Here is a 15,600-nt window from a genome sequence, read left to right on the forward strand (position 1 = left end):
CTCTACCAGATAACTACGTTTAGAGTGTGTATTTTTAAGTTTTTTAATTTATATTCAATTCATCTTATAAAAAATGGCTTTAGACGGTATAGTTGATAATACAACTATATATTTTTAAAAATTTTATTTATTTTATTTTAAAATATTAATATTAACATTGAAAAGTTATAAATACACTGACACTAAAATTTTTATTTTGAAGTAATATTCAAAAATAAGGTAATTCAAAAAATAATTTACCAAAATAAATTATATTTAAATAAAGTAGATAACTCCACATTTACTCCCCCTCCAGTGAAATGAAAAAAATTTATTTTTGATTGTTAATTTACAGTGTATATTAAGTACTGTAAGAATTTTGTGTTATAGTTTGAAGAACATTTGAATTATGTGTTAATTGCGTTAAAGGTTTATGTTAGTATTGATGTAAGTACCCAATCTTTTGATGATTTGATGTATTTGATAACTTATTTTTAGTTGTTTTTATTGTTTACTTATTGTATTAATATTTTATGTATATTAATATTTGGTTGTGTTATTGCAATGTTGTTTGTGAAATATTGTTATTTATCATGATGTGATTGAAGAATCTAGAATTAGGTTGAGTAATATTAGATGGCAACTTTGTGTGCACAATTACTCAAAAATTAAAAACTTGTATTATGCATAATGTATGTCCAAGTTGTTTATAAGGAAGAAAAATTTGATTCCGTTATTCGTTTGAGATTGATATGAAATTGTCATATGATTTTAATTTCAATATGAAAGAATTGATATATGTCAATAAAAATTATTTTAAGAAATCTTTTGAGATTTTTTAAAATTTTTTATTGATTATTAATTGTTGTTTTTTTTTTATTGAAAATGAGGTTTATTAAATATTAATTTACTTGTATTGTAAAGTTTATATGTCTGTTGTTGCAAAATTTCTCATTTCTATAAATGATAAATATATACTTTTCAATATAAACTGGAGAAAGAGTGTACATAATTAATATAAATAATAAACTGATTATTGTTTAAAATGTTGAAAATATATTAAATATTTAAACATTAATTTAATTTAATAGTAACTTTAATTTAATATTATTTAAAACAAAATCAATTATGAAGTTAATAAATTATTTGAATTGTTTAAAGAATGAAAATATTGTTGCAAATTAAATCTTTAAAAAGTAAATTATTTAGTTTGAAAATATAAAAGATATAATCTGAAAAATGAATGAATATAAATAAATAAAAAATGCTTAACACTTGCTGTGAACTCCATATTTTGAAAAATTGATTGTTGTTAATAATTATCATTGTATTGTAAGATGTTCCAAATTCTTTTTGTAAATAAAGAAATGTTGATTGTTGTAAGTTGATGATTTTAAAATAGTCCAAATGTTACTGGTAAATTTTGCATCAAGTATTCTCTCTTCGTATAAAGTTTTGTTTAAATTGGTTATAACATACTTCATGGAAAGCACAATGACAAAATTTCTGATTTAATTAGCATTTCTATATTTAAATTTAGTCTTATTTGGCAATTTATATAGAGATTTTGTTATACTATCGGATTTATTTTAAATTGTAGGAGAAATAAATTGTCTTTTGATTTTTTGTTAAAATTTTAACTATTTTAATTTGGTAGTATGAATCCCGTTTAAAGTTTATACATTTCAATAATTATAATTTCATTATAAATTTTGTTCTGTTTTAATTGTTTGCTTTTAAAAATATTACTAACCACGTACATTATATAACGTTCTAAATTTTATTAATTAATTTAATTCGCTAAAATATTGCATTTTTAAATAGCCTTCTCACAATAGTTAATTATAATTATTTTTGGTAAAATTACTGCTTGCTCATCTTTTAAATTTTGATTGAAGATATTTCTTTAAATAAGTATTTGTGCATTTTCTTTTTATTGATTCGCAATGGCTTTAGATAAGTTTATTGTAGTTGATGGTCCGATGGGCAGGCTCGCCATTATATAGTTGATAATACCACTATATATTTTTTAAAATTTTATTTATTTTATTTTAAAATATTAATATTAACATTGAAAATTTATAAATACACTGACACTAAAATTTTCGTTTTGAAGTAATATTCAAAAATAAAGTAATTAAATAAATAATTTACAAAAATAAAGTATATGGGATATTCCATCCCATTTCGACCAATTTTGAACCCGATCCCTTTAGAATTTGCTGAAAGTTTTTCTTCTTTTTCTAGCTTACGAAAGACGTTTTTCAGAAGTTTTTCAAATTTTTTAATCCAACTCAAAAAAGTTATGAATTTTTAAAACAACACCGTTTTTGTTTTCAAAATGCTATAACTTTTTCATAAATTGACCGTTTGGGATCTTCTTTTTTTTTAATTTGTTTTTAAATGTACTTTTCGGAAAAAATTCAAAAAAATGTTTAAAGTTTTTTTTGCAATTCTTCAGTTTTTTGAGATTTTTCGAATTTCGCCCTTTTTTTCATAAAAAACTTCCATCAATTCTGAAATCATCCCCACTAATAACGAAGTTGGCCAAGAATTTTTGTTTTTTTTTTTATTTAATTGAAAAAAAAAAATCTTTAAATTTTTTTTGTATTTTTTCAGAAAAGTACATTTAAAAACATATTTAAAAAAAAATGATCCCAAACGGTCAATTTTTGAAAAAGTTATAGCATTTAAAAAAAAAAAAACACCGTTTTCCAACTCAAAATAAGTTTTAAATATTTTGAAAAAAAGGTGTTTTTTTCAAAATGCTATAACTTTTTCAAAAATTGACCGTTTGGGATCATTTTTTTTTTTGAATATGTTTTTAAATGTACTTTTCGGAAAAAATACAAAAAAAATTTTAAAGTTTTTTTTTTTATGTATGTTTGTTTATTGGTGTGTTCAGTTTATACTTAAAAAAAAAATTATCGGCCCATTCCGGGATTAGTGGGGATGATTGCAGAATTGATTGAAGTTTTTTATGAGAAAAAAAGGGCGAAATTCGAAAAATCTCGAAAAACTGAAAAATTACAAAAAAAAATTTTTAACATTTTTTTGAATTTTTTCCGAAAAGTACATTTAAAAACCAATTAAAAAAAAAAAGATCCAAAACGGTCAATTTTTGAAAAAGTTATAGCATTTTGAAAACAAAAACAGTGTTTTTTTAAAAATTCATAACTTTTTTTGAGTTGGATGAAAAAATTTGAAAAACTTTTGAAAAACGTTTTTCGTAAGCTAGAAAAAGAAGAATTCTAAAGGCGTCGCGTTCAAATTTGGTCGAAATGGGATGGAATACCCCATATATAAATAAAGTAGATAACTCCACAGACGGCAATATCTGTATAAAAATTGAAAACCTTTTATTTCGAAATTACGTACGTCAAAGTTTCTCTCACACTTACCGACAAAATTCTAATATTTTATTGACGCTATTTCCTGCCTTTTTATACTCAGTTGAGCAGAGCTCACAGAGTATATTAACTTTGAATGGATAACGGTTGGCTGTACAGGTATAAATGAATCGAGACAGATATAGGCTTCTATAAATCAAAATCATCAGTATCGAAAAAAAATTTGATTGAGCCATATCCGTCCGCCCGTTAACCCGATAATGTGAGTAACTTTTGATGTATCTTGATGAAATTTGGTATGTATGTTCCTGAGCACTCATCTCAGATTGCTATTTAAAACGAACAATATCGGACTAAAAGCACGCCCAATTTTTCGATATCGAAAATTTCGAAAACCCGAAAAAGTGCGATAATTCATTACCAAAGAAGAAACTTGATAGGGAGTTGAACTTATGACGCAGAATAGAAAATTAGTAAACTTTTTGACAATGGGCGTGGCACCGTCCACTTTTAAAAGAAGGTAATTTAAAAGTTTTGCAAGCTGTAATTTGGCAGTCGTTGAAGATATCATGGTGAAATTTGGCAGGAACGTTACTACTATTACTATATGTTAAATAATAATATGTTTAATAATAATTAGCATAAACGGATAACGACCACGCCCACTTAAAAAAAAAAAATTTTTTTAAGTCAAATTTTAGAAAAAAATTTTATATCTTTACAGTACATAAGTAAATTATGTCAACATTCAACTCCAGTAATGATATGTTGCAACAAAATACAAAAATAAAAGAAAATTTCAAAAGGGGTGTAGCTCCGTCCTTTTTTCATTTTATTTGTTTAGGATACTTTTATTGCCATAACTCGAACAAAAATTTACCAATCCTTGTGAAGTTTGGTAGGGGCTTAGATTACAGGACGATAACTGTTTTCTGTGAAAAAGGGCGAAATCAGTTTAAGCCACGCCAAGTTTTTTATACACACTCGACCGTCTGTCCTTCCGCTCGGCCGTTAACACGATAACTTGAGCAAAAATTGATATATCTTTACTACACTCAGTTCACGTGCTCATTTGAACTCAATTTTTATTGGTATAAAAAAATGGCCGAAATACGATTATGACCACGCCCACTTTTTCGATATCGAAAATTGCGAAAAATGGAAAAAATGCCATAATTATATACCAAATACGAAAAAAGGGATGAAACTTGGTAATTGTGCATGCAGCCTCTGTATCCTTTATTCTTCTTTTCAACGGAAATTAGTTCAGAATAGAATGATATATGTATTACTGCTTAGCCTATAACACTATTAACCATACAAAGTAAAACAACAATAGCATTTCAAGTGTACAACTGGGTATAAAATATCCGGTTTTCATCCCAACTTAGACTTTCTTACTATATAAGTAAACCAGTTTTATGGCATGGCAAATTCTACCAGGTACGCCTTTCTATAATATAAATGTAATATAATATTTTCCGTGTATTTAAAAATGTTCCATATAGTAAAATCTAATAACTTTTATATTTATCTATGCATATATTCTTGTCCTTTCTTCTTCAAAAAAAATGTATGAAAAATATTGTTTACGACGTTTTTCGTGGCCAACTTGCAGACACTCATATGCACAGAAATATATATATATGTAAAAAAGTTCGTAGTTAAGTGCTGGTATTTGTTTCAAAACTTGTTAAATGTAACAAAATTGTTAAATATGTGGGTACAACTGTAAATCATGGGATTTTAATCAAGTAGTTATTTCCATACTTTACCAGCAATTTTTAATGTCAGATTATCCGCAGGTTTTAGCAGCATTAGCTTAAATGGCTAATTTTCAAATAATGTACATGCAGATTGAATACGACTATGTTATGGGTGTCAGCCGTTACCTTAACAGCTGTAAAATGACTGGCGAAAAAATTAATTCTACAAAAAAGATTACTTTTCAGCATTTGGAGACATGAATGCAGTGAATATGGTTTTTAATAAAAAAAAAAATTTCGTTTGAACTATTCACGTAAGCGTACTTATCAGGTTATCTACTTATGAGCTTATGATATCATCTTAATTACTAAAAGAAAATACTCTGAACCGAAATAATCTTTATACCTTTCATGAAAATGAAAATTTAACACGAACCTCAAAATTCTAAGTTCTTAAAGGAGAAGAGATAAACCCACCAATAAGTATACCAAAATGATCAATATGAAAAGCTGAGTTGATTTAGCCAATATTTTTTGTTTTATTTTGTTGTGTATAGGTATTTTTGCGATATATTTGGCGTGGTATATACGTAGGATGCTGACCTTCGCTATGGTAGGAAGGTCCTTAGTTCAGCCAATGGAAGAATTTACATCAAAACAAAAATGTAGCTGTTTCGGCCTTTAGAAGAAATTTTGCTTAATTCACAAAGTTATAAAAGAAATTTCAAAATGTTTCTCCTATCAAGGTATACCAGAAAAAACAAAGCAAAAAGGTCACTAAATGACCTTAAAGAAACCAAAGGGTTAAGCTGATAATCGGTGACGTGAATAGACAAAATTTGTTTTTGGATACCCGTTGTGCGTTGCGGTTAATCGTTACGCAAAACTACGTGGTTGAGTTGTATTAAGCACACCCCTGTCGATGTATTGGTAGTCATGAATGACATCCCAGTTGGAAAATGAGTAATACATTACTTTTTTCGTATATGAATGCATTCACGAATCCCTATGAACGAAAACATGCATGCCAATATAAGCGAAATGGTAATGTGCAATTGACCTCTTCGATACATGCGTTGACAGTTATGTATCTTTTTTATCTTTTTCTCTTTGTCGCGTGTTTGGCTGATGCAATTTTGCATTTTCAGTAAAACATTTCTGCCGTGTAGACGTGAAAAATTAAAAAGTGTAAAAAACAATATAAATAAATTAGTAAGTTGATAAATGTGTTTCAAACTAAGTGTAAAATTGTTTTTATAAACGATTAATGAATGTGATAAATGAATATGTAATGATTAAACATTGAAAGTATAAGAATTAAGAATATAAGAAAAAAACATGTACTCGAGACGCCATTGGCGTCGTTTGCTAAAAAAACGAAAAAGAAATATTTGTATTGAAAAAAACTTTGGTGCAAGTGACTCCTGCTCCCAAACGGCGCAAAATGATCCATCTTCTAATGCATCAGAAGTGATAAGTGTACAAGATGGATGTTTGTTATTAGATGGCAGCAATAAGGATAAATCCGATGAGCTGTTCGACAATGCTCAGCATTTGAACCTATGCCAAAAGCTTTCCATGTGGGGTGCAAAGTTTGGGCTCGGCAGGCTGTGCTTCGATGAATTATTGGCAATATTACTATCTGAAAATATTTGCGTACCACAATCTTCTAAAACTTTGATGAAAAATGAGTTAACAACGTTACGTACGGTATCTCCAGGGTATTACATCCACATAGGCATTGAAAAACCATTGATGAAATTGTTTGAGTTGCTAAAAAAAATTGATTCCGTAGTTTTAGATATAAATATCGATGGTCTTCCTATATTCAAAAGCATTATTTTATCTTTGTTGCCGGTATTAGGAAAGATAGTTGACGATCGGAATGAAAATGTATTTCCCATTGGAATTTTTCTGGAAAATAAAAAACTATATGATGTTCTACGTTCCTTCACGATTTTATTTTTGAATATAAAAGACTAAATCTTAATATATTTAAACAATCAATATATTTTTTAGATGAAGTTTCTGAATGTAAGTCATTACTTCAACAACTTATCAACACCCGATCCAAGTCGAACGTATTACTTGAAAGCCTTTTAACCCAAAAGGAGACACGTTGCACATTTCCAATTAAAACCGTAGACGAGTTATACAAAACTGATGAAATTGTTGGCCAGGATCCAGACCTATATGTAAGTATTCTTAATAAACCTAGCAATACTTTTAGTGTGTACTACGTATACAATTTTAACTAAAATCCATTACGCCGTTCATTATTATTTATATACATATATATGTATGTACTTCCATTTTTAATAGATTGCAGTTTTAAAAAATATTTTTTTGGCAGCATTCGCTTAACAAAAAACTTACATCAATTGTCAGTGAGGACGTAATTTTAAAGCTAAACTACGGCGGAGTTAAGGATATGATACCCTTTAAAAATTTAAAGAATTTAAATGAAATATTATTCAGTAAGTTTTTTTAAATTAATTTTTATTACTATTAGGTCATACAATTTTATTTGACGATTTTAACTAAACTTAGTTCTATTTTTTAGTATTATACTTTCTTTTAGATCTCAATCAAATTATATTTTAGTTTTATTTAACTTGATTTTATTTCATTTTATTTTATTTTACTTTAATTTATTTTATTTCACTTTATTTTACTTTACTTTTATTTATTTTATTTCACTTTATTTAATTTAATTTAATTTTACTTTATTTTATTCATTTTATTTTATTTTATTTTATTTCATTTTATTTTATTTTATTTTATTTTACCTTATTTATTTTATTTCGTTTTTTTTATTTTTTGTTTATTTATATTATTATTATTATTTTTTATATATTTCTAGGTTGTCTTCAGAAGGAGGGATATGATCAGAAAACTTATGAAAACGATGTTCGCACTGCAATAAAGGTAGTAAAAGGACTATACTTTAAAAAACAATGTACTATTAAAAAAAAAACAAGAAATTACAATGTGATAAAAATATACAAGAAAACGTATAAATGAATAAATGTATATTTTTCTATTCAATAAAATTCAAATATTCTTAAAAAACTTATTTGGTATATTCAGCTCAACTTCGGTGACTTGGTAATTCGGTATTTGTTAACTGGGTACATCGTTTAACTCCCGCAAAAATGAAATTTTAGTTAATATTGAATTTGTAAGTGCCGCACTTGAACTGAATACCCCTATTTTTATTTGCCATGTAAAGAAGTGAAAAATACGCATTAATTTGGAATGCTTCTTGTAATGAACACCAATTCATACATGAATTCCTATACGAAACGGTAATGTGTCGCTTTGCCTTTTAAGCGACACATTACTTTCGTAGGACACGTGCTGTGTTAGGAGTCATGAATGCTGTAATGCGTACATAGTGCACGTGATAGATTACTTTATGCATTACCAAACATTACCATTTCCAACTGGGATAGTATAGATTTTTGACGCTAAGCGTGTAGTGGTGAGGCATTCCTGCACATGTTGGACGGTAGTTTTTGGCTACGAAGTCTCTGTTCTATCACGAACTCGACATTGAAATTATGCTTACCGGCTGACCGCTTTAGAAAACGACAATTGTTTTAATCAGGGGCCGAAATTGTTATTCCTTTATAATATAATTCCTTGCAAAACCATTAATTTTGGCCTTCTAATATATTCTGATCAAGATAAAAATTGTTTTCGGATTTTTATTTTTTAATCCGATGGAACTAGTTAAACTCGGGCTTTTAAAAATAAAAGTCCCGAAATAAAAGTTAAATCCGGACTTTTATTTTTTAAGGCCAAAATAAAAGTTCCGCTTGATAACAAAGAAACGGCTTATCCGAATCAAACAATTTTTTTTTATTTCTGATAAGCCGTTTCTTTGTTATCAAGCCAGACTTTTATTTTGGCCTTAAAAAATAAAAGTCCGGATTTAACTTTTATTTCTGGACTTTTATTTTTAAAAGTCCGAGTTTAGCTACATAGTTCTATCGGACTAAAAAAATAAAAATACAGATTTTACTTTTATATGTGGACTTTAATGGAAAAAGTTCGAAAAAGAAAAAGGATGCATAAATCGACATGATATTGCTATATGGATACCTGGGAACTCAAAAATTTTCACCGAGGACAATTTTTCGACTAAAAAAAATAAAAACTATTATTATTTTCCGTCCCTGGTTTTAATTGATTTATTCCACTTTATTTACTGAAAATAAAGTGCCGTATTGGTTCTTCTCAGCCCCCGCATGGGATAAGTGTTCCTTTCACAAAATATTTTATATTTATTTTTTTGACGTAAACTTTCGGGAGTATTGAATTGCTTGAACTACTTGCAAATGAAAAGCCCTGGCTAATCGTAGGTGAGTTCCGATCAGATACTTTCCCCACTTGCAGCTTCTTCCCAGCATAACTAGACCTTTCATTGTGGTGAGGCGTTAGCCCAGGTTGAACTGGCCGGTCAATCAAGGCTTCACATATACTGAATAAATTCGTGTTGTTGCTAGAGTTTGTTTGAAAATTTAACTACAAACTCAGGTAATAAAATAATTTCGTCCTCTTTGCAAAGCCTAAGGATTTTCAAGAACATGGTATAATTGCTGCTTCGAGTCCTGAAAGCTCGTCCGCGCCTATTGCCTGGAGACTTCACTACACAATGAAAGGTCGTGAACAAAGAAGGCCCTCAAGCGTTTTTCCTGCAGTCCGCATTTCCTTCATTTTACGTTACGACAATCAACTCATCAGCGCTTTCGTCACTTTGTATCTCTTCTAACTGGCAATGTAGGTATTATGTGTGACCTGAGAAATGTTTCTTTATGTTTGTTTGCATTTCAGGATAGTTGCTGGTGAAGTACTATGTGAGATTATTATCTAAATAGTCATCTTACTATCAATGTACGTATATAAGGACCGACTGACACTTAAAAACGATATTTTCAGAAGTACCGCTGCTTTTTTACACAACCAAAGCCAAAAGCACAGCAGCGAGTCTGAATGATAAACTTATTTCTGGATTAACAGATCTGAAACCTTCCGTTAACTTGAAACCGTCGGTTTACACGTGCATAAAATGATAATTAACAAGTAAGGAAGGCTAAGTTCGGGTGTAACCGAACATTACATACTCAGCTGAGAGCTATGGAGACAAAATAAGGAAAATCACCATGTAGGAAAATGAACCTAGGGTAACCCTGGAATGTGGTTGTATGACATGTGTATCAAATGGAAGATATTAAAGAGTATTTTAAGAGAGAGTAGGCCATAGTTCTATGGATGGACGCCATTTAGGGATATCGCCATAAAGGTGGGGGGTGACTCTAGAATGTGTTTGTACAATATGGGTACAAAATGGAAGATGTTTATGATTATTTAAAAGGGAGAGGACCTTAGTTCTATAGATGGACGCCTTTTCGAGATATCGCCAATAAGTTGGACCAGTGGTGACTCCATAATATGTTTGTACGATATGGGTATCAAATTAAAGGTATTAATGAGGTTTTAAAAGGGAGTTGCCCTTAGTTGTATATGTGAAGGCGTTTTCGAGATATCGACCAAAATGTGGACCAGGGTGACCCAGGAGATCAGCCGTCGGGTCCCGCAAATTTTTTTATATATGTAATACCACGAACAGTACTCCTGCCAAGACTCCAAGGGCTTTTGCTTACGCCCTGCAGAACTTTTTCATTTTCTTCTACTTAATATGATAGGTGTCACACCCATTTTTTTCCAAAATTATATTTTGCGTCAATAAACCAATCCAATTACCATGTTTCATCCCCTTTTTCGTATTTGGTATATAATTATGGCATTTTTTTCATTTTTCGTAATATTCGATATCGAAAAAGTGGGCGTGGTCATAGTCGGATTTCCTTCATTTTTTATACCAAGATAAAGTGAGTTCAGATAAGTATGTGAACTAAGCTCAGTAAAGATATGTCGATTTTTGCTCAAGTTATCGTGTTAACGGCCGAGCGGAAGGACAGACGATTGACTGTGTATAAAACCTGGACGTGGCTTCAACCGATTTCGCCCATTTTCACAGAAAACAGTTATCATCATAAAATCTATCTCTCTACCAAATTTCATAAGGATTGGTAAATTGTTGTTCGACTTATGATATTAAAAGTATTCTAGACAAATTAAATGAAAAAGCGCGGAGACTCGCTCATTTGGAAATTTTCTTTTATTTTTGTATTTTGTTGCACCATATCATTACTGGCGTAGAATGTTGACATAATTTACTTATATAACGTTCCTGCCAAATTTCATAATGATATCTTCAACTACTTCCAAATTACAGCTTGCAAAACTTTTAAATTTCCTTCTTATTGCTCTAAAATCTCTTTCACAGCTCATGAATGCAATCATTTAGGTAGTTCGCTCTACATTACATGACGCTTAACTAGGGCCATGAAGCCTGCACTCATGCTGCCTCAAGGCTTTAAGCTTAGCTGAATTTGGCACCGTTGTGCTCTTAGCCCCTAGATCTGTAGGCGGTATTTGTACCATGGCGTGAAGTGTTTTTGCGTGAAGTGAAGCCTTAAGGCTGTTTGTATCCATCAAACAAAGACCTTCTTCATAAAGGATAGGTCTGACAATTTCCGTATACCCAATGAAAGAGTTCAAGTCTTACGTGCATATCGTTCCGCGGAGGCTTTCTTCGACCTCTTTTCTAGATTTAATTTTCATCAAAATTAACTATCCCGTATAATTCCTGGATGTTTTGTGCTATACTTCTCATGTAAGGCTACACCTTCTAGCTTAGGTCCAGTTCACTTCAGGACCTTGCAATAGTAAATCCATTTTTTCCATGTTTGCGTTTTAGCCAAGTCCCGACTTCCAGCAATCTCTCAATTAAGATAGCAAAAAACTCATCTACATTCATCATACGCTTAACCAACATACATAGATTCGTAATACGTAAATAACAGTCAGCATATTATAATGACCTATTTATGGTACAATTGTATATAATTAGACAGTCACTATGACCAATAGACAAATATTTCGTAAGCGTGACTATCGATAAGTGTGCTGGTCAATGTGGTATATTGACAAATGTAAACAAATATGTGTCGTGTGTGTCGGCATGCACATATGACATTGAACTCTCGTAGAGATCAAGTAATTATGTGGGTAAGTATAACTTGACTACTTGTGTGGTCTATATGTGTGTCTGTATATTATACCATCAAATGCATTGAAAATGAAACGCGTTCTAAGTAATGCTACACAAAGTGACTATATTGGATTGGGGAATGCCTATGTTTTATTATTGATTTTTCTCTATGGTTATGATCACTTTTTGTAAATAGGTATCGACTATTTTGTCTTTCATGTAAGTATAATACGCTGAATAGAATAATGTTTCGTTTATATTTTACTCTATATCATGGGTTGAGTAGAAAAATGCCAAAGTTATAGGGCTGTAGTCTTTCGCATGCAGGTAACTAGTTTTGCCCGCTTTCAGTATGAAAACTATTCAACCCATTCTTCAAGATAGCGAGGCGTGGTTCAGTTTCAAGCAATCTTTACAGATTATTCTAAGCCATTCTATAATTATTGCACCTGCCATCCACAACTTAGCAAGCAATATCTCAGATGGGTCCGACTAGTTTAACATGACAAAACATCGCCCATTTTTTTCAGTGTTTCTCACTAACTCTGGTATTGACCGTTTCGCATTTGCAGTTTGGACGTTGTTATACAACTCATCTGCATCATCTTTTGGTGAGACTATTTCAGGTCAGTGCCAAGAATAAATTTATTGTAAGTTTTCTTACCATCTTCATGACATCGAAATAAAAGCGGTTTTTCATAAATACCTCTGTTGGGTCTTCTCTTAAGCTTTATGAGTCATTTGATTCTCCTACCTTATTTTCCTGTTTGAAATTATTCAATTGAATGTAAGATATTTTTCCAGTTTACAAGCCCAATCACAAATAACCGCATGCAAAATTAATATCAATGGACTATGGAATGAAAGCGTCCAGTTGCAGCTATTTGTCCAGATTGAGTTCTTACTATCTGTAAATACATTTTTCCCCAACTACGTTGTATGCATTTCGAGATACAGATGTACATAGTAAATTTGCACAAAGAACTGCATGCGGTTGCATATAACAAATTTGTGATTATGTGATTATACCCTACCACCCACTTATAATTTTCCTCAAGTGTATTCATGCACTTTGATACAACTCGACACAGTCTTACAGTCATTTTGATATAACAATTATATGTATGCATGGATGAAATGAAGACGGTTCGACATCATCAACTTTTCTAATACAAAGTGCATCGACCACAATTATGAAGCCAGCGATACACATTGGTTATGCTGTTATAGAAACCATGCCACTTGCACACATAAGCGGTATTTACTTAGGCATATGCATATGTATTTGTTTGTGCCTTAATCAATTGCCACTGAAAGATACTTTCGGACAAAGTACTGAATTAAGTGCGATTTACTTCTGCGTATAGACTTCAGATCATATTCAGTCATATAAGTTGCGTTTATTGTTGGAATAGTGATGTAGTTTAAGTATTCGCTGCACTTTTACCTAGTTTAAAACTAGCATATCTGACAGACGTTGATTTCCTTAACTTTTGTTTATCTGCATATTTCCCTTCCCCTCTATCGCTGAATAAAGTGGTGATTATTTTGTAAGCGGTTCAACCAGTACACTACTCCCGGTAACTTGCTGGTGGTGAGTCAATCTTAGAAGGCAAACAAGGTATAGAAGGTAACGAAAAGGCGTATAAGTTGGAAAAGGAGGGTTCAACACTTCCTGAGTCGACAATAGACGTCCCATCCGCTTGGGAGAAATCAAAAAGAGACAGGAGTTGCATATGATTCATCTAGCAGGAAAGGCATGGACAAAAGCGCGAGGTTGCAAAATGTCTAAGATCATGTGCAAAGTCTACGATATTAGACTCACATAATGGCTCACATCTCTGAAGATAGAAGACTTAAGCACGATGGGCATACTGACAGGACACTGCCTTCTGGCGTCACATGCCTATAAGTTAGGGCTCGTCAGTAACAGCAAGTGCAGGAAGTCTGAGCTGCAGGAAGAAACGGTTGAGCACGTTCTGTGTTCCTGCCCTGCGCTCGCCAGGTTGAGGCTCCAGCTACTCGCGGCAGCAGAGTTGCCAGATCTCGAGGAAAAAATTAAGCTGGGTCCTAGAAAATTGTTGTATTTGCCAAGAGGACGTTTCTATAACGTAGGTCCTGGAAATTTATTGGGTTCTTCCGTTTGGTCGTAAAACAATTTCTGGTAACACAATGGTCACATTCACTTCAACTTAACCTAACCTATAAACCAAAAATCTTACTAAGCCAATCCATCATAAGCGGTATAAGGGCCAGCTGGAGGGCTTCAGAGTAGCATCTGATAACTATAAGGCAAGGAAAGTTTCTAGAGTTAGCGGAGCCCTAACGCAAATAATGCCCAACATGGGCGGCCCAGGCGAAGATACGTCAACGTAATAGTATATGCAGCACCAGTATGGCACGGATCTAAAATCGTTCACCAAAATGATATACTAGAAACCTTCCGCATTACAGCTATACGAGTAGCATGTGCTCATAGGAGTTTGTCCGCGAGGCGATCCATGTTTTATCCAGGAAAATCCCAGTAGATCTACACTCAGGTGAAATGAACGATCTTTTAAGCACTGCAATCAGCCAACCTTCTGAAGACTCTAAGAAAAGCGCAAGGTCAGGAACAATCGTTAATTGGCAAGAACGGTGGGAAGAATCAAGAAAAAGGAGCTGGACCTACATGCTAGTTCGGAATATATCGAAATGGTACGATCGAAAACACGGCGAACTAAATTATTGCCTCACACAGATAATAAGCGGGCACGGCGGCTTCAAGGAATATCTACATAAGCGTGAGATACAGGAGGATCCTTTCTGTCCACACTGTCCCTCCGAATTGGAAAGCGCAGAACATATGCTTCACTGCCCTCGTTTTCACGCCGAAAGACTCTTTGTACACAAAGTTTTTAGAGAGGACTCTTCTATTAGGAACTGAGTTCCACGAATGTGCGGACAAATAGATTGTTGGAATGCTGTGAGCAAGATGGCCTTTATAGTAATGATGAAATTGATGCATGCTGAAAGGGAGCGCAGAGAAATGCGCTTACGAAGTAGTGGCACCTAATTTGCTCTCCCTCCCCCCCCCCCTCTCTTGACGTTATGGCTAACGGTGGTCCCACGGGGTGCGGAATAAAAAAAAAAAAAAAAACAAGTAAGGACGGGACTGTCTTCGGCGGACCGCGTTAACAAAAAAATAAAATTTCGAAATGTAGAATTTCGAACTTCGAATTTCGTAAGCCGATATCTATTTTTTTGAGGCTAAGTTCGAAAAACGGAGATATCACTTTGTTTACTTAAGACTCAATCTCTACAAAAAAGTGGGTTTTGTCCAATACCCAGAAAAAAAGTTGATTTTGTCGCATAGCGTTTTTATTATAAATACGAAACAACAGGTTTGACCACTTATTTACTTTGACTTCCCTTATTCATGATATTTGGCATATCTTTATTA

At 32.0% G+C, this 15,600-nt stretch overlaps 1 pseudogene; it reads left to right on the forward strand.

The window, feature by feature from the left end:
* The first annotated feature begins 6,373 nt into the window (after nt 1-6,373).
* The window catches only part of LOC137254377 (uncharacterized), a 101,791-nt pseudogene continuing 92,564 nt past the window's right edge, over nt 6,374-15,600 (forward strand).

Source organism: Eurosta solidaginis, chromosome 5 (genome assembly GCF_040869045.1).
Source record: "Eurosta solidaginis isolate ZX-2024a chromosome 5, ASM4086904v1, whole genome shotgun sequence".
Taxonomy (NCBI): Eukaryota; Metazoa; Arthropoda; class Insecta; order Diptera; family Tephritidae; genus Eurosta; species Eurosta solidaginis.